Genomic DNA, 20,993 nt, shown 5'->3' on the forward strand with positions numbered 1-20,993 from the left:
TATCAGCATCCCTGGCCTATTCACCTAGGCATGAAAATCAAAAATGTCTACTGACATTTGTCAATGTCCCCTGGTCCGAAATCTCCCTGAGTTGAAGACCACTTTACTAGACTCTCTCTATGCATATTGCTACATCTGCATATCAAAATACACATATGGTAATTTGTGGCATTTTTCACAGCTTTTCTTCATTCTTAAATTCATTCTTCTAAAATATACTTTATTTTGAAAATGATAAAACAAAAGCTTCAACTATGAACTGACAAAATAGAGGTGAGTTGGTACCGGTGGGCCAATTCTTAACATGGACATTTTAAAATGCTGTGTTCCATATTACATTAAAATGATTTGCAATAAGAAATTGGAAGGGGGCGCAAAGGAGAGTGCAAAGCATGTACTGAGGTCTTTCTACAGGTACGTGATAGAACGCTGATTCAGCATGATAAAATGTACTTTGCAACAGTGGCCTTCAAAGTGTGCTAGAGCAAGCATACCCCAAGGAACCTGTGAAAATCATTTTTTAATTATTCTAAACAGAAAAAGTGGTACCCACTTAAACACAAAGTAAAACTTCATGGTAAGATCTGCTGTAAAGCTACTTGCTGTAGCCCACAGATTCAGTTTGTTCAACAACCTCCCTCATTGACAGAAAAAGTCAGCAAATAAGACTTAGGACAAAAATGTTTTCTATCAACCTCCATGTGAAAGACCACAGCTTTAATGACTTTACAATCCTTAAGCTTAATCACTGGTCAGTACAGATTTCCATATCAAGATCAAGTCATGAACTGTTCACAATAGCTATTCTATACTAAGATGCTGAATGTTTTCTTTCCAGTATGTCTTCCTATGAGGGAAATAAAATAGCAGGAAGTTTTCCTCTTTGCCTGTGAGGGGATTTATGAAAAGCCTTCTAATCTACAAGTGTTCTTCTGCAAAACTAAAATACATTATGAAGTCAAACAGGTAAATTAACAACAAAACCAAACTGATCTCAACAGTCTTGTTTCCAAAGTAAAATCTATTAAGAACAAGTAATATATAAGCACAAGAAATTACAAGAAATGAGGATCACAGTTAGTTACAGATGCAAAGTAGTATCTAGCATCCCAAGCTTTTGGACATAATAATTAAAATCAAATTAATAAGTTAGTTCAAATATTATGTACAATTTTGATAAGCTGGTCACGTGTTATTTGAATACACACCATATGTGGTAAATCTAAAAGTATATTACCTTTTCTCCTCCTTTAATATTTGTAGATACACGCCAATATGGGAAAAAATGTATTTCCATTTATGTACTAATAACAGAGAATAACAGAATTTCTACTGTGTATATTTCACACTGTTAAAAAAAAAAGTTGGCCGGGCGCAGTGGCTCATGCCTGTAATCCCAGCACTTTGGGAGGCTGAAGCCGGCAGATCATAAGGTCAGGAGTTAGAGACCAGCCTGGCCAACACAGTGAAACACTGTCTCTACTAAAAATACAAAAATTAGCAGGGCATGGTGGCGCACACCTGTAGACCTGGCTACTCAGGAGGCTGAGGCAGGAGAATCCCTTGAACCCAGGAGGCAGAGGTTGTAGTGAGCCAAGATTGTGCCACTGCACTCCAGCCTGGGCAACAGAGTGAGAGTCCATCTCAATAAATACATAAATAAATAAATAAATAAATGGCCAGGCGCGGTGGCGCATGCCTGTAATCCTAGCACTCTGGGAGGCTAAGGCAGGCAGATCACAAGATCAAGAGATCGAGACCATCCTGGCCAACATTGTAAAACCCCGTCTGTACTAAAAATACAAAAATTAGCTGGGTGTGGTGGTGTGCACCTGTAGTTCCAGCTACTCGTGAGGCAGAGCAGGAGAATAGCTTGAACCTGGAAGGTGGAGGTTGCGGTGAGCCGCGCCACTGCACGCCAGCCTGGTGATAGAGTGAGACTCTGTCTCAAAAAAAAAAAAAAAAAAAAAATTAGGGTATATTTTCCTTTAAGAAAGAAAAAAAATAAATTGCCAGAAGTTTAATTTATAAAAGTTTAATATCGACTTATTTATAAAAATGAAAAAAGTTTTAAAACAGATCCCATACAATTATCATGTGGTCTCCCTACTGATCAGGAACTACAGAAGACACTTAAGGAAGGGATGCTGGGTCAAAAACAAAGCCTAACCCGCGGGATGTATATTGCTCTAAAAATCTGATTTGCAGGAAAACTAGTTGCTTGTCCTAGGTTTAAGCTAATTATAAAATCCGTTTTCTTAGTGGTCCAGATATTTTGCCAATTTTTCCATCTCAACAGAACTTCTGTTGATTTCCACATTCGTTACAGTCAACAAACGTTGTCATTGGTTCACCAGCACTGCAGGCTTGCACCTGTGTGGAAGTGCAATTCTTCTTTTTACATTTGCCACATGTGAGCGAATCAGGCTGGGTTCCACCTATCTTGGCCATCTGATGCTCTCTGATGGCTTCTTTCGTCAAGTTTTTTTGCATCTCTTTGAGCTCATCACTAGCCATTTCTTCTGCTGTCATTCTAGCAAGTAAGTCAGGAGGAATATTCCCACACGGTGCATTTTTCCTTAAATCTGGATTCTTTGCATCTGTAAGATTTGATATCTTACTTTGGACTCTATTTTTGTACTTCATGCCTGTATTCCCTCTTTCTGGATCTATAGCTTCCTCAATTCGAGATCCTAATTCTTCCTCATCAGCTCCCATTTCAATGCAGTCATCTCCTGTTCGAAGAGCTGCAGCAAGCATCTCCCTGTACTTCATCCGCACAGAATCAGAAGCGCTTCTTGCCAAGGAACAGATGAAACAAATATCTCAAGCATTTGTCTTATCCTTTCTGCCGCTTACATTGCCGCTGGAGCTACTTTCTTTTGCTATTCTGCGATGTCATTACAGGTTCTATTTGCTTTTCGTTAGGGTCTTTCTCACTTGATGGCTTATCTGGCAACTTTTTCCAGGATTTGACGACAGACTTTGCTAAAGATGTAACTTCCTCATCTGCACTCTGCTTGAGACTAACATTAAGTAACATTCCAGTTCCTGTGGACCGCAGTAATTCCAGAACATTCTGAAGCTCTGTTAACAAACCCAGTGCTCCGGCCGTGTTCTTCTCCTGCACCATCTTGTCCATCTTCTTGGCACTGCGGGCCACCTCATCTTCCGTGGCTCCGGCAGGTCTCCCCTGTGCCTAGCCCGCTGGCAAGGGGAAGTGGGCGAAGCTGGAGCAGAGGAGAGGGCGCGAAGCAGCCCCGTCGAGGCAAGACCCACCACCGCAGGTCGGGCCTAGGCCTCCTCCTAGACCAATCCCGCCGCGGCTCTTCCTTCCCAGGCAGCGCCATCCCAGCTCCGCACCTTTCCAGCTTCATTCAAGTATGACTGACAAATAAAAATTGTATATATTTAGGATATGCAACATGATTTTTTGTTTTGTTGTGTTTTATACAAATAAGAAAACTGCAGTTCAGAGAAATATTGCATTTTGAATGCCTAACTTTTCTGTCAATGCTTTCAACATTGCTTTTCTTTACTTTTGATTGACAAATCATAAACATTTATGGGGTACAATGTGATATGTGTATATATAGGATGATTAAATCAAGCTAATTAACCTATCCATCACCTCACTTCTTTTGCTTACCACAGAACCATCAAGTCCAAATCTCTTTTTTTTTTTTTTTTTTTTTTTTGAGACAGGTTCTCGCTCTGCTGCCCAGGCTGGAGTGCAGGGACACAATCTCGGCTCACTGCAGCCCTGACCTCCCAGGCTCAAGTGATCCTCCCACCTCAGCCTCCTGAGTAACTAGGATGACAGGCTTGTACCACAACATCCAGCTAATTTTATGTTTTATTATTTTTGTGTGTGTGTGTGGAGATAGGGATCCCCTATGTTGCCCAGGCTGGTCTCAAACTCTTGGGCTTTAGTGATCCACCCACCTTGGCCTCCCAAAGTGCTAGGATTACAGGGGTGAGCCACCATGCCTGGCCTCTTCTTTTTTAATGCAGGCATTTCTTACTATAAATTTCCCTCTTAGAACTGCTTTTGCTGCATCCCATAAGTTTTGGTATGTTTTGTTTCCATTTTTCTTTGTCTCAAAATGTTTCATTTTCCCCTTTGATTTCTTCTTTTACCCATTGATTGCTTAGAAGCATGTTTGATTTCCATGTATCTGTGAACTTTCCCATTTTTCTCCCGTTATTGATTTCTAGTTTCATAACGTTGTGGTCCAAAAAGATACTTGATATGATCTATATCTTCTCAAATTTATTAAGATTTGATTTGTGGCCCAACATTTGCTCTGTCCTGGACAGTGTTCCATGTGTGCTTAAGAAGATGTGCATTCTGTTGTTGTTGGATGGAATGTTCTATTTTTGTCTGTTAAGTCCATTTGGTCTAAAGTTTAATTCAAGTCTAATGTTTTCTTTCTTACTGTTTTCCTGTCTGAATGTTCTATCTATTGTTGAAAATGGAGTATTAAAGTCTCTTGCTATTATTGTATTGCTGTCTATTCCTCCCTTTAGATCTGTGAATATTTGCCTTATATATTTAAGTGTACCCGATGTTGGGTGCATATTATTTACAACTGTTCTGTCCTCTTTATGAATTGACTCCTCTATCATTATATAATAACCATCTTTGTCTTGTCAGTTTTTGACTTAAAGCCTATTTTGTCTAGTATAACTACCCCTGTGCTCTTTGCTTCCCATTTGCATGGAATATCTTTTTTCATCCCTTCACTTTCAGTCTGTGTGTAGCTTTAAAGGTGAAGTCAGTCTCTTGTAGCAACATATAGTTGGGTCTTGTTTTTTCTTTTCTTTTTTTTTTTTTTTTTTTTTTGAGACTCAGTCTCACTCTGTCTCCCAGACTAGAGTGCAGTGGCACAATCTTGACTCACTGCAACTCTGCCTCCCAGGTTCAAGCAATTCTCCTGCCTCAGCCTCCCTAGTAGCTGCAACCACAGGCATTCACCACCACACCCGGCTAATTTTTGTATTTTTAGTAGAGACGGGGTTTTGCCATGTTGGCCAGGCTGGTCTCGAACTCCCAGCCTCAAGCAATCCACCCACATCTGCCTCCCAAAGTGCTGGGATTACAGGTATGAACCACTGGGCCTGGCCTTGTTTTTGTATTTTTTAAATCCATAAAGCCACCCTGTGTCTTTTGATCAGCAAATTTAGTTCATTTACATTTAAAGTAATTATTGATAGAGAAGGATTGATTATTGTCATTTTGTTCATTGTTTTCTGGTTGTTTGCAGCTCTTTCACTATTTTTTTCCTCTCTTGCTGTCTTTATTTGTGATTTGAGGATTTTCAGTAGTGGTATGCTTTGATTCCTTTCTCTTCATCTTAGTGTATCTGCTAAGTTTTTGCTTCATGATTGCTATGAGGCATCTTAAAACATCTTATAGTTATAATAGTCCATTTTAAGCTGATAACAACTTAACTTTGATCCTGTATAAAAGCTCTGCACACACACATACACATTGTTTTTGATATCACACTTTACATCTTTTATGTTGTGTATCACTTAATGAGTTATTGTAAAGTTACTCTTAATACTTTTGACTATATATGTACCTTTACCAGTGAATTTTATACTTTCATATGTTTTCATATGATTAATTAGCAGCCTTTCATTTTCAGTTTGAAGAACTCCTTTTAGTATTTCTTGTAAGGCAAGTTTAGTGGTAATGGACTCCCTCCCTCTGTTTGTGTGAAGAAGTCTTTATCCCTCCCTTATTTATGAAAGAGAGTTTTGCCAAATAATGTATTATTATTTTGGTTTTTTAATAGGATCATACTATAAACATTGTTCTGAAGTTTGTTTTTTTTGTACTTACAGTTATCCTGCACACCTTTTCATTACACACAGATACAACTATACACACAGATACAACTCATTCTGCTTAACCATCACATGTAACCATAATTTAAAATCTCATTATTGATAAACTTATAGATTCTTTTCAGTTTTTTATATTATAAACTATGCTACAGAAAAATCTTTGAATATGTGAATATAATATCCATGCTTGTGTGACTACTTTTGTAGACTATAAGTGGATTTATTGAGGCAAACAGTATGTACTTTTTTACAAAGCATAAATATTCCCAATTTTTTGGTCAACAAAATTACATCAACTTACCGGTAAATGAGGGGACCCACTTCTCCACACTCACACCAACCCTAAATATTATTTAATCTATTTAATTTTATAAAACTTAGAGGTTAAAAATAAGAAGTTATCTTACTTTAATTTGCATCTTTTGGATTTGAGAGAAGCTGAGCATCTTCTCCTGGAATCTTGTCTCCTTTTGTTCTCACTGTGAGAAAAATAGTGGCCATAAGGTGGAATCCCTGGAGGAAGTATGGCTTCCCCTCCTAACACCCTGACTTCATCAAAGTTTCATCACATCGGAGGAGGAGCAATGAGATATCAGTGTCATCTAAGACAGAGGTGGAAAATTGAAGTGCTGGAGGGCCCTATAGGAAAATACAAATGTTCAAGCAAACCTGTAGATAGCATAGAGGACTTTGGCAACTGGAGGGAGCATGTCTTATCAAAAGGAATTCACAGCTGGGTGTGGTGGCTCACATCTGTAATCTCAGCACTTTGGGAAGCTGAGGTGGGCAAATTGCTTGAGCCCAGGAGTTCCAGACCAGCCTGGGCAACATGGCAAACCTCACTTCTACAAAAATATAAAAATTAGCCAAGCGTGGTAGCACACACCTGTAGTCCCAGCTCCTCAGGAGGCTGAGGTAGAAGGATCGCTGGAGCCCAGGAGGTCAAGGCTACAGTGAACTGAGATCATGCCATTGCACTCCATCCTGGGTGACAGAGTAAGACCCTGTCTCAAAAAATAATAAAAAAAAGAATTCGTGTTTTAAAAATTGTTCATGGTTGGGCACGGTGGCTCATGCCTGTAATCCCAGCACTTTGGGAGGCTTAGGCAGGTGGACCATGAGGTCAGGAGATCGATACCAGCCTGACCAACATGGTGAAATCCCGTCTCTATTAAAAATATAAAAATTAGCTGAGTGTGGTGGCGCGCACATGTAATCCCAGCGACTCAGGAGGCTGAGGCAGGAGAATCACTTAAACCCAGGAGGCGGAGGTTGCAGAGAGCTGAGATCATGCCACTGTGCTCCAGCCTGGGTGACAGAACGAGACCCCGTCTCAAAAAAAAAAATTGTTCATGATTGTGTAGACTCTCACAGGTCAGTGCGTCAGATCTGCACAACTTCCACCAATTTGCAAAATGTACTGGATTTTGGATTCTGTAGCAAAGGAAAAAATTTCTGTTTAAAATTCTAATTTTCAATTAAAATTTTTGACTTTTAATTTTTAGAAAACATGTGAAATACATTTTCTTCATTACCTGAAAAGGGATACCAAGTAAGAACAAGCATGAATTTGTCCAGAAGTAAGTATTAGGAGTGTGCTAATTTTTATATTAACAGATACCTATACTGAAACATATACATTCTGAGAATTCTTAAACCTTTCATTAGGTTGAACCATGTAAAATTGCACTTTTGGAGGTCGAAAATTTTCAAATTTTTGGTAAACCAAAAACTTACCTATTTTTTTCTTTTTTTTTCTTTTTTTTTTTTTTTGAGACGGAGTCTCGCTCTGTCACCCAGGCTGGAGTGCAGTGGTGTGATCTCGGCTCACTGCAAGTTCCACCTCCCGGGTTCACGCCTTTCTCCTGCCTCAGCCTCCCGACTAGCTGGGACTACAAGTGCCTACCACCACACCCGGCTAACTTTTTGTATTTTTAGTAGAGACGGGGTTTCACCGTGTTAGCCAGGTTGGTCTCAATCCCCTGACCTCGTGATCCGCCCACCTCGGCCTCCCAAAGTGCTGGGATTACAGGCATGAGCCACTGCACCAGGCCTCCATAGCCTGTTTATTTTAAGATGTCCATACCTTTCCACAGGAAGGTGGGAACAATACCATTGAAGTGTTAAGACTCACATGAATTTGTTTATTTGTTTTATGATCTGATTCAGGCTCTTGCTCCATCTGTTTGTTCAGCTAATTGCCAATCAGTGTGGGAGTTTGGGTAGTAGTTTTGGTAGAAGCCTAAATCAAAGCAAACAGCTGTATCTCTTACATGAAACGTCTGCCTACAGGGTTGATTTTTTAAAAAAAAAAACAAGTTCTACTCTTCAGAGAAGGCTTTTCAGCTGTGAATAGAAATGACTAGGCCCTGGCCGGCAAAATGTTCCATGTTGCTCTGAGGTATGAAACATTACCTGTTTGGTGAAGCCACATTACGTAACTGCTGAACCTGGGACTCTCCAACCAAATGATTCATCAGTTTTATGGGGCCAAATGATTCATCAGTCAACATCATTATTTTGTCACCACCAATTAGCATTTGCAGGGTACCCACACAGAGATGACACTGGATTTGATGCTTGACAGAACACAAGGAAGACAAAGAGTACAGCTGATAAAGTAAACAGTTGGAACTATACATTTGAATATGAAACATAGCACAGACATACCTGTAAATCCATGCCTGCCTGAGCCACACGTGGTGGAATAAACTCACGGAAACTCACCATGGAGCTTCACAATGGTTCTTTGTGTTGCAACAGAGGATGAAGCAGGTGCTCTTCCACAAGGAAGATGTGAGAAAGGCTCCAGGTCCCCTTGGGAATCCCAGAATCAGACCCTAAAACTTTGGAAGGGCCTTTGTTGAACACTGAGTCAAACTCCCCAGAATCCTTTTACAGAACCCCTGTCCAGCAAGTGACCAGTGAGTCTCTAAAGACTTTGAGAATTTGCAGATTCTAGGGAAGACTTCATAAGTTCAGAGATGGGAATTTTGGAGCATTCTAGAAAGAAATTCTGGAATACAAACAAATTTGGAATTATCATAGGAAGGCTATTATGCAATTATTTTCCAGTTAATAGCTCTTAATAAGAGATCTAAGGTGGCTATTGGAGTTGAACCAAGACAATCTTCTTCCATTGTTGTCATTCTAATTTCAGAGTTCCTTGCTGTTTTATTCCTCCTCAATTCCATTTTGGACTAGTTAGAGATAGAATAGAAAGAAAAACTGAGCCACAAATTCCATTTTTCCCTGCTTAAAGGGTAAACTTCTGCCTGAGAAGCACACTCAAGTTTTCCAGAAGATTCCAACAGGGGAGTCCCAGTTTATAAGCAGGTTGTGTGTCTTTGATGTGTGGTCAGTCAGCTGTGTGGAAAACAAGATGTATTTTCCCCCAAAGACGGTGCACTTAGTGGTTGGGTACTGAGGCTTGTACATGACAACCTGCTTAACTGGGCGTGCACCTGAAGGGTGGTGCCCTGTCAATGACATACAATGCAGCCTAGCCCTTGTGGGCCACAGTATTTCCCCAGGTAGCCAGGCACACACCTGTCCCAGTGCAGTAGGATCAAGGCCTCCCTCCCTCCCTGCTGCCCAGTGCAGGGCATTGAGAGATGATGAGCTCTTCTCAGCACCATGTCCTAACGGTGCAGGCTGGGAAAGAAGAGAAATGAGATTGGGGGGTTCAGTTAGCCTCTGGTGGTGAGCGGGGCTGGAGTAATCTTCTTGTCTGTCCAAGTAGGTTTTCCATTCCTCCAGCCTAACAGATTTGTCTAGCATTCTTTCTTTGCTAAGGATTTGAAAGTAGCCTTGGTGGAGAATGCCCAGCCCTGTGAGGTTTTCTGAATGTTTATAGCCAGTAAGGAAGCAGAATGTAATGAGATGGAGAGCCTCTCCTGCCCATTTGGCGATGTGGGGTTTCTGGTCCCAGGACCAGGTGCACAGACTCAGGGACAATGACAAAGGCCAGAGTCTACAACTCTGCAGCTGGGGAAGCCACCCAAAGATGGGAGCCAAGGAGCAGGGGTGGAAGCTGGTGCTCTGTCCTCTCCTTTCCCCTCCAAGGATCCAGCCCCTGTCCAGCCTGGGCACTGGTGAGAATCAGGCCAGTGTGGGTGCACCAGGGTGTGCTCCTCTGTGGCAACCTGGGCGGTGGAAGGGAGCAAGCACCTCCAGGGTGGTAGAGAACGAAGAACGGTGTCTCCAGCCATTGGTGGCTCCAAATGGGGAATTTGGTGGGACAAGATGCACTCAAGAAGCTTTAAGAAAAATAAAATCAACTTTCATATTATTCATTGCCTTTCAAAACATATGCTTCTATACATCTCTGATGAAAAAAATCAATGACCCAATAAAAAATGGGCAAAGGATATAAGCTGTCTATTTTAGAAGATATACAAATAGCCAGTGTGAAATTAGAACAAAACGCACTAATGATCAAATATGAATCTCAGAAGCATTGTGCTAAGTGAAGGAAGCCAGACACAAAAACATACACACATCTATTCTATGAGATTCTAATAAAGGCAAAGCCATAGGGACAGAGCTGATCAGTGTCTGGCAGGGTCCAGGCTTCTGTTCTTCTTCATATTCTAAATAATTATTGTGATGGTGGTGGTGGTGACACAATTGTATGCATTTTGTACGTATGTATTCAAAACTCATCAACATGTATACTTAAATTTGGTGAATTTCATTGTACGTAAACTATACCTCAATAAAGCTGATAATTAAAAAAAGATTTTAAAGCCTAATCATGGATATTAAACAAACACATAGTTTAACCTTGTTAGCTCTTAAAAAAGGTCCTTTTTAGGTCTAAAAAAAGACCCAACTCCTACCTGTTATATTTTATAAATAAGAAAATGGAGTTCCAAAGAGATTATTATTATTATTATTATATTAAATATCACACAGCCTGCTAGAGGTCAAGCCACATTCCAGCACTCAGACCTGTGTTTTTTCAGTCTTGTCTTTCTTTCTCTTTCTTTTCCTCTCTTTTTCTTTCTTTTTCTTTCTTTCTTTCTCTTTCTTTCCTATTCTTTCTCTTTCTCTCTCCTTCTTTCCCTTCCTTCTTTCTTTCCCCTTTCCTTCCTTCCTTCCTCCCTTCGTTCCTCCCTCCCTCTCTCTCTTTCTCGCTGTCTCTTTCTCTCTCTCTCTTTCTCTCTCTCTCTCTCTTTCTTTCTTTCTTTCTTTCTCATTCATTTGTTCCCTTCCTTTCTTTCTTTCCAGAGAACCTGGACCACGACGCAGGGCCTGATGCCAGCTTCACTCTGGATCTGCAGAGTCCTTCCTGCAGTGACCACCATGACTCGTTCTTCAGATGAGACTCACCCAGGTGCAGTGTGCAACAAGAGATCTTTTCAGTCTTTCTCTTTTGCCATCCTCCCTAGCACATTGAAACTATAAACTGTGTTCTCACACAATCCAGAGGCACTGTAAAATACCTTGCAGATATATAGTACTTTAGTTTCCAACACATGCCCATTGTGCTCAAAGAGGCAGAGCCAGTGGGAGATACACATGACAAGATTTATTGCAGGGAATTGGTTTATGTAATTGTGGGGCCTGGCCAGGCAAGTTCAAAATCTGTAGGGTGGGCTCTCACGAAAACCATGCTAGGACTGTCCAGTACAGCCAAGCACATGAGTGGAATTTCTTCTTCCCCAGGGAAGCATCAGCTTTGCTCTTAAAATACTTCAACTGATTGGATCAGGCCCACTCAGATTATCTGGGATGATCTCCTTTACTTAAACCTAACTAATATGGACTTTCTTCATATCCACAAAATCCATGCATACCACCTAGATTCGTGTTTGACTGAATAACTGGGAACTGTAACCCACCCAAATTAACAAGCAAAACTGATCATCACGCCTATGTAGTAGAGAAGGAAGATATTGCCATTTACTTTTTTCTACTGGGGAACTAGAAGCAGAGAGAACTAAAATTATTTGCCTAAGGACACACAGCTAACTCACTTTTTGTTTTTCAGTTGGAGAATGGATTAGCAATTCCTACTTGGTGTGATGTTGTGAGGAGTTAATTAAATCCATTCCAGTTGTGTATGTACAGACCCTCAATTTTGTATAAAAAACATCAGCCAGGTGCAGTGGCTCATGCCTGTAATCCCAGCACTTTGGAAGACCGACGTGGGCAGATCACCTGAGGTCAAGGGTTCGAGACCAGCCTGACCAACATGGTGAAACTTTGTCTCTACTAAAAATACAAAAAAAAAATTAGCTGTGTGTGGTGGCACATGCCTGTAGTCCCAGCTACTTGGGGAGGCTGAGGCAGAAGAATCACTTGAACCCGGGAGGCGGAGGTTGCAGTGCACTCCAGCCTAGGCGACAGAGGGAGACTCCATCTCAAAAAAAAAAAAAATCCAGCTATTAGGTCATGTTCCACCTATAAAGTGAGCTGATTTATGAGTTGTGAGGGTTATAGACATTCTCTTTAACTACAGAGGGAGTACACGTTAAAATAACTTTTTTCAGCAAGTAGTTCCATTTCCAGAGATTAGTTTTATTTCTATTTTTATTTATTTACTTTTTTTAGATGGAGTTTTGCTCTTGTTACCCAGGCTGGAGTGCAATGGTGCATTCTCAACTCACTGCAACCCCCACCTCCCGGGTTCAAGTGATTCTCCTGCCTCAGTCTCCCGAGTAACTGGGATTACAGGCATGCCCCACCACGCCCGGCTAATTTTCGTATTTTCAGTAGAGATGGGGTTTCACCATGTTGGCCAGGCTGGTCTCAAGCTCCTGACCTCAGGTGATCTGCCTGCCTTGGCCTCCCAAAGTGTTGGAATTACAGGCGTGAGCCACCATGCCCGGCCCAGATATCAGTTTTATAACAATATTTTTAAACATCTATAAAAACACATGCACAAAGATATTCATTGCAGTGTTGTTTGTAAGTGAAAAAAATTTAAATGTCCATCAACAGGAGAAAAAGAGATTGTTAAATGAATTACAATGTGGTCTAACAGTAGAATGCTCTATATATATCGACAAAGAAAGGTGTCCATGGTATATTAGATCTAAAATAAAAGATCTCAATAGAAGATCTGTTAAGTCTATTAGATCTAAATAGAAGAGTGTGTGTTATTTGATGCCCTTTATGATGTTAGACATTTTTCTGCTGCCTTTGGTGGTGGGCAGCAGATGGGTCCTTTCTCATCATTAAAATGGATGCTTTGTCCCTGAGGAGGAACTCTAAGGTGGTGGGGGTGTTTGAGTTGAAACTTCCAAGGCTGCAGGCCTCCAATAGCTGCCCCATCCACACCATGACCTGTTCTCCCCGAGTGGGAACCTCAGCCATTATTTGGAAATCACCAACAGGAGTCGCTGTGCAGGAGCCTGGGGTTCCACGGTGCAGTGACGCAACTCCTTGAAAATGGAGACCAGACACCAGGTCACAATAGGGTAAGCTAGAGCAGAGCTACCTGACAAATGGTTAGGGCTGAAAACCTGAATTGGCAAGGCACATTCCATTCATGATGAAAGGTGCCAGGATGGCCAAGCGCAGTGGCTCATGCTTGTAATCCCAGCACTTTGGGAGGCCAAGGTGAGTGGATCACTTGAGGTCAGGAGTTCAAGACCAGCCTGGCCAACATGGTAAAACCCCATCTCTACTAAAAGTACAAACATTAGCCAGGTGTGGTGGTGCACGCCTGTAGTCCCAGCTACTCAGGAGGCTGAGACAGAAGAATCGCTTGAACCTGGGAGGCGGAGGTTGCAGTGAGCCAAGATTGTGCCACTGCACTCCAGCCTGGGCGACAGGGCAAGATTCCATCTCAAGAAAAAAAAAAAGGCACCAGTAGCCTTGGTCAGAATGTCTTCGGAGACAATGGGTAGCATGGTGTACTTTTACATAACATCATTCAGGATTTCTCTTTTTCCTGATGGGATCTGGAGAAGAGTAAGTGGCCATACTTTCTGAGATTCCCTCTATCAAGGGAATGAGATGGCTTCATGGACACCTCAAGACCCTCTACCTCACACCTACTCCCTTTTCCATAGTGGAATTGGGAGCATAGTTGACAATTCTATTATCCATAGAGGACTTCAGATTCATTTAAAGGTCCATGTGGAATCCTTGGAGCAGAGAGAAGACTTCTGTGGACCAAATGTGCAGGGATTTTACCCCACCAGCAAGGAAGCAATCATTGCTGCAGTGGACACCAGCTGAGTGTCTTCCAATTCAATCGCAGTATTATCTACCTGGAGTTAGCCTCAAATCCCACAGGTCGAAGGCTCAGTCCCACAAGACTGTCCCCATTTCAGACACCAGTCACAAGTCTAGTTCTCCAGAACTTCTGAACAACTGGCTTCAAGATGGAGTTCCCATGACCCTCTTTTTGGGTTTGGTTAATTTGCTACAGCAGCTCACAGAACTCAAGGAAACACCTATTTACAATTGCCCATTTATTTAAAAGGATATTACAATGGATGCAGGTGAAGAAATGCATAGGGCACGGTATGGGGTAAGGGGTGTGGCGCTTCCACGCCCTTCCTGGGTGCGCCCCCTCTTCGAACCCTGTCCTTTTGGGGTTTTATGGAAGTTTTATTAAGCAGGCATGATTGATTAAACTATTGGCCACTGGTGTTCAGCTTAGACTTAGACTTTTCTCCCCTCTCCAGGCATGGCTCAAAGTCCAAATCCTAACCCTGCCTTGGCCTTTCTGGTGACCAGCCCCCATCCTGAAGCTACCTAGTGGCTACCAGCCACCAGTCTACTTATTTGCATACAAAAACCCATTATTTTGGTGTTTCTAAGGATTTTAGGAGTTGTAAGTCAGGAATTGGGTTGAAGACCAATCACAGTCCACCCCTGGTCTTTGAACCAGGGTCTCTTACAACCAAAGGACATGCAACTCAAAAGATACTGCTACATTAGTGGAATCCAGTTCAGTCACTAATAATTAGTCCAGTCCATCAGACTGTATGAATGTCTGCCAGGGCAAGGCCATTCAGGTTTGCAGGCTTCCAGTCCATCTTGCCAGGTTCCAAAAGCGAGTGGTCTCGGCACACACATCTTTCATCCTTTCAGGCATCTGGGATCATTGAGCTAAGAGACAGTACCATCTCTTGCGCTGAGCTTCTTTCAAGGTGTTCATGTAATATTGGATTTCCCTCAATTTATAACGCATTTATTCATTTCTTTACACTCAGCTACCATTCCTTTCTCTCCATTAATATCCAAACTTTTCCACCTTTGGAAGGGAAATTAAAATTGCCACTGTCTGTACTCTCCTCACTCTGGGAGACCGAAGCAGGCAGATCTCTTGAGCCCAGGAGTTTGAGACCAGCCTGGGCAACATAGGGAGACCTCATCTCTTCAAAACATACAAAAATTATCCAGGCATGGTGGCATGCAGCTGTGATCCCAGCTATTAAGGAGGCTGAAGTGAGAGGATCACTTGTTCCCAAGAGGTCAATACTGCAGTGAGCCATGACAGCGTGTGTGACTGAGCGAGACCCTGTCTCAAAAAAAATTATATAAAATTTTATATAAAAAATTTATATAAAGGCCAGGCACAGTGGCTCACGCCTGTAATCCTAGCACTTTGGGAGGCCAAGGCGGGCTGCTCACTTGAGGTCAGGAGTTCAAGACCAGCCTGGCCAACATGGTGAAACCCCGTCTCTACTAAAAATACAAAAATTAGTCAGGCATGGTGGCACACGACTGTAATCCCAGCTACTTGGGAAGCTGAGGCAGGAGAATCACTTGAACCTGGGAGACGGAGGTTGCAGTGAGCCGAGATTGGGCCTCTGAACTCCAGCCTAGGCGACAGAGCAAGACTCTGTCTAAAAAAAAAAAAAAAAAAAAAAAAATTATATAAAGTCCAGGCACGGAGGCTCACACCTGTAATGCCAGCACTTTGGGAGGCTGAGGTGGGCAGATCACTTGAGGTCAGGAGTTCGAGACCAGCCTAGCCAACATGATGAAACCCCATCTCTACTAAAAATACAAAAATTAACCAGGCATGCTGGCCCAGCTACTTGGAAGGCTGAGGCAGGAGAATCGCTTGAACCCGGGAAGTGGAGGTTGCAGTGAGCCAAGATCACACCACTGCACTCTAGCCTGGGTGAAAGAGCAAAACTCTGTCTCAAAAAATAAAAAATTATATTAAAAATTATGTATTATGTTTTTGAGACAGGGGTCTCTGTCACACAGGCATATCTCTCTCTCTCTCTCTCACCACAGTGGTGGTCTAGATTGCAGACAGCAATATTAGCCTAGTGAGTGCTTCCCCCCAGTCCACTCCCACTCCCACTCAGATGAGGTAAGGTTACATAGGTATAAACTAATGAACCCAAATTTTGTACAACCCACTTCTATCAGGCCCTTAGAAATGCCGGCATAAAGTTGAGAAACACAGCTACAGTTTGTTGCTTAGGAGTCATCCCTGCTTTCTGCACTTGTACTTGTAGCCCTCATCCTAGGACCACTGCATCAGGTAGGGGAAAAAGAAACCTGAGGTGATGTGGAGAAAAAGGAAAAAATCATAGTCATTATACTAGTGTACTCTTCCCTTGTCAAGAATTGCAGTCATACCAGCATCCTCCCTGCCCCTCCTTTCCCAGCTCCACTAGAAAAATAGAGGAAAACTGAATGGGGACCCTTCTTTAGCCCCACTCCTGATACGTATAAGCGCACACTTGTGAAGGCAGGTCAGCCAACCCTTCATGGTCTTATCTCTCCCTGATTCAGATAACCAAGGCCCACTCCACTTCCCTCTCAAACTATAACTCTGAGGGGGACCTCTCCTTCCCACTGTCAGACAGCACGGGCTGTACCGTGTGTTCCTTCCTCTGGAGAAATGATGGTAGGCTTCCACATCTGTGTAGTATCTCCTGCTCTGGAGATCACCCTGAGTCCTTGCATCTCCCACCAGGTAAGCCAAGCCCAGTCCCGAGCCAGCGTCCATTCCCGTCAGAACCCGTGTGTTGCCCCCAGGGCCACCCCATCAGTCTCACTTGCCAGCTGTGTTCAAGGCCTTCCCGCCAGGGAGCCTATCCCGGAGCCATCGGCAGTGTCTGTCTGTCTTGCGGGCAGACAGAACAGTTCTTACTGGCATTTTGTGCCTGAGAGGGTGCAAGAGGAACGTGTCTAGACTCAGCCCATCTCTGCACTGCTGTAGTTCCCATAGCCGCTCATTTCACGGACCCAGGTGGCCACCCTGAGTGAGAACAGCAAACAGGGATATCTGCCAATTCCAGGCGACTTTCCAACCTGGAAGGGAGATTTTCTGATGGGCATTCGATGTGTTACTTTCATGCACCCTTCAGATTTCCACAGGGCCATGCCTCATATGGGCATCCCTTTAATAGACCAGGTTTCCATTGCCCCTCTGCCTGACCATGTCGCCAGGCCATTGGCCACTGCCCATGAGTCAGTGAAAACCAGACACAGAGGCTTCGCCACCGCTCAGTCACTGCTAGGAAAGAAGCATGCAGGTCGGCCACAGAGCTGATTTGCTTTTGACTTCCTTGATCAGAGTGGCAGCTTCCAAACAGAATGTTGTCCCCTTGCCTGGAACTGCCGTCCACAAACCAAGCAGTTGTTTATCACTCAGTTAAGAGGTATTTGTAGGGCAAGTGGAAATCGGTACCAGCAGCTCTTCAGATGGTTTCAAAGTCAATCTTGGAGGAAAAGAGGCCACCTGCTTGTGGGGATGGTGGGTGCCTCCCTGCATTCCCCCAGTAGCATGTCCCTGTATCAACTATTTTCTTTTTTTTTTTTTTTTTTACACCAAGTCTCACTCTGTCACCAGGATGGAGTGCAGTGGCGCAATCTCGGCTCACTGCAACCTTCACCTCCCGGGTTCAAGCGATTCTCCTGCCTCAGCCTCCCAAGTAGCTGGGACTACAGGCGCATGCCAGCTAATTTTTGTATTTTTAGTAGAGACAGGGTTTCACCATGTTGGCCAGGATGGTCTCCATCTCTTGTCCTCGTGATCCACCTGTCTCAGCCTCCCAAAGTACTAGGATTACAGGCGTGAGCCACCACGCTGGGCCAACCATTTTCTTTTCATGATGATGGAGCTCTTCTGGGTACTGGGTACTCAAGTGGAGAATCTGTCTCTCCAGGCACTCCAGCTTCTGCTGTCTTCTGTGTGGGCTTGGGTAATCTTACTGGTTCCCCTTTAGCATGTCTAATTAATATTGTTTTTAGGATGGTTCACATGCCTTCTGTTTTCCAGAAATAAGTAGGGAGAATATTCCCCACTCACATACAATGTCTGTTCCTATAAAACATTTAAGTAAAGGAAATACAACTACTTTACATGAAGGCAGTGTAAACATTCCAACTTTCTTAATCTTATCAATGCTTACATTTTTATGTTCTAGTCCCAGGAACTTCGCTCTCCATCCCCAGACCACTTTCACCCTCTCTTATATAAAAGGCTTTTGGTCTCCAGCAAGGGTCTGGCCAAGTGACTCTGGTCTCTGCTTACCTTGATTAGCCAGTCTATTGCCCCAGGCAATTCCAGGTGGGATTTCTCATAGTAATCTTTTTGCCTTTTAAAATTCCTCCAAACTGGGGAAAATACAGAAAACTGGTTTGCGATCCTTTAATATTGGGGAATGGGGGCCGGACTCCCTTTGGTCCATCCAACCTTTGATAGTATTGTATTAAGACCTTTCTTTCAACTCCATCAAGTTATTTATTCATTCCATTTTTAAATAACCGTCTAAAGATTTCCACCCTGCTGGGATGAGTCCCGTGACTCTCTCCTTTCCTTTTCCCCTGTGTTTCACCTTTATCAGTTTTTAAAAACATTCACCTTATTTCTTAATAACATTTTAAAATGTTTTTATTTTTTAAATTTAAACATTTCCACTTCCTGGGATGAACCTCTGACTCTCCCTTTTGCCTTTCCCCGTTCTCTTGTTAATTACCCTAATGTTTTATTAGCATCTGTAAGCCCCATGAGGGAAAGCTGTGAAATTACGTAAGGCTTCTCTGACCATAGCTGGATTTTACAGCAATAAAGTTACACGAGGTGCCCATGTAGAAGGGGTCCCCTTAACCACAGCATTTACCATGACCTGGGTAACAGGCACATTCAGCAGGTGAATATTCATTCATCAGAAAACCAGTCCCACATGGCTTACATATGAAGGATATCAATTGCTTCATCTGGGTTGCTCCACTTGGCATTTACAGGGGAAGAGGGACAGTTTCCCTTCTCAGGGTAAACAGACCTTACAGTGGCTTTTTTCCAATCCACCAGGTTGGCTGTTTCCTCGGAAATAACCTCCTCTGTGTCTGCATCATACATAGCCATCTGTGATGTTCAATAGTGAACTGTGGGTCCCTCATCGACCCAAACATGCTCTTGCACCCTGTAGCATACAAAACCAAAGACCCTGCTCCTAAGTCAGTTACTTCAGAATCCGCTTTAGTAAAAGCTAATGATACTGGTCTCCAAAATGAACAATTCCTTCCACCATACCCTCTGGTTTCAACAGTTACTTGGTTTTGTCCTCCCCCCACACTGACTACTTTCTTGGTAATCATGGGTCTCAGAGGTATTTCTGTTGTCCCTGCATAATTTTCTCCTTTGTGCGTAGCTTTGAGGCTAGTGGCCAAAGCTCAGACTCACTGAAATCTGAGCTTGGTCTAGCATCAAGCTCTGACCCAGCACTCTCCTTTATTTTCATTTCAGCTGTCAGAAAAAGAAAAATATGAAAAAAAAATTTTTTGAGACAGGGTCTCACTCTGCTGTCCAGGCTAGAGTGCAGTGGCACTATCATGGCTCACTGCAGCCTCAGCCTCCAAGGCCTCCACCTCCAGGGCCTCCACCTCAGCCTCTCGAGTAGCTGGGACCATAGGTGCATGCTGCCACACCTGGCTATTTTTTTTTTTTTTGAACAGTTTTTGTAGAGACAGGGTTTCGCTACATTGCCCAGGCTGGTCTCAAACTCCTGGGCTCAAGCAATTCTCCCACCTCAGCCTTCCAAAGTGCTGGGATTATAGATGTGAGCCACTGCAGCCAGCCCAGAAAAAAATGTTTAGGCGATTCAAGATGGCTGCAGGTTGGACATATAGGCAATAGATACTAGACCTGTAAGCTAAAGCTCAACCCTCCCCTGCAAGGCTGGAGTCTCAAATATTTCACTGGCAGGTACTGATGACAACATTGCCTATCAGATGAAGCCCAAAGGCAGGATAGAATCAATCACCCCCCTCCAGACCCTAAGATGCCTGCATACTTCCTAAGCCTTTCAACCCATAAACATTAACTGCTCATTTGCTTTATCTTAGGTACAAAGCAACTGAGCACCAGTCAGAATTGGAACAATGTCACCTTTGCTTTACTCTTCCCGTATATAAAAGAACACATAAATAGAATTGGAACAATGTCACCTTTGCCCCCTCCTCCCATTCCCAACATGTAAATAGTGCACGGCACACATTCTCAGTTTGCACTGAGTTTCTGTTTCTTGGCTATTAGTCCTCAAACTTGGCTCAGGATAAAAGTAAGTTTCTTTAAGTTTATAGTGCCTGTTATTTCAACTTTTGGTCTGCATAGCTATTACAGATAACAATAACCAAGGGATTGAATATTTTGCTTTTTACTTATCAGTTTGCATTTTCTTATGCATCCGGGGAACCAACCCCCTGAGAGTTGGATCCATCTCTAAATTCCACCGGTGGCCAAATGTGGTGGCTCATGCCTGTAATCCCAGCACTTTGGGAGACCAAAGCAAGAGAACTGTTTGAAGCCAAGAAGTCAGCTGCCGTGAACCACAGTGGCACCACTGCACTCCAGCCTGGGCGACAGAGCCAGAGATCTTGTCTTTAAAAAAAAAAAAAAAAAATTCTGGTTGACAGAGCAGGAGCACCATCATCTCAGACAAACACTGCCTCTTTAAGTTCCAGCTCCCTTTCTAGCCTCATGCATTTCAAGAAAATCACTTCTAACAACAAGCAGCCAGAAAAGCAGACAATGAAACACAGATAAGACAGCTCTGGCACAGAGCGGGGAGTGGGGGAAGTCTCTTGGGTAACTGCCAAACTTCACCCTCATACAATGGGCCCCAGTAAAACAGTGGGTCTTGATAAGCACATTCCTTTCCCTGCAGGGGCACTAAGATAGGAAAGCTAAAAGCAGACTCGGG

At 43.0% G+C, this 20,993-nt stretch overlaps 1 pseudogene; it reads right to left on the bottom strand.

Annotated features, from left to right (window-relative positions):
- Positions 1–2,004: 2,004 nt before the first annotated feature.
- LOC107976729 (transcription elongation factor A protein 1-like) lies at positions 2,005–6,669 on the bottom strand (annotated as a pseudogene).
- Between the last annotated feature and the right edge of the window lie 14,324 nt (positions 6,670–20,993).

This window comes from Pan troglodytes, chromosome 11 (assembly GCF_028858775.2).
Source record: "Pan troglodytes isolate AG18354 chromosome 11, NHGRI_mPanTro3-v2.0_pri, whole genome shotgun sequence".
Taxonomy (NCBI): Eukaryota; Metazoa; Chordata; class Mammalia; order Primates; family Hominidae; genus Pan; species Pan troglodytes.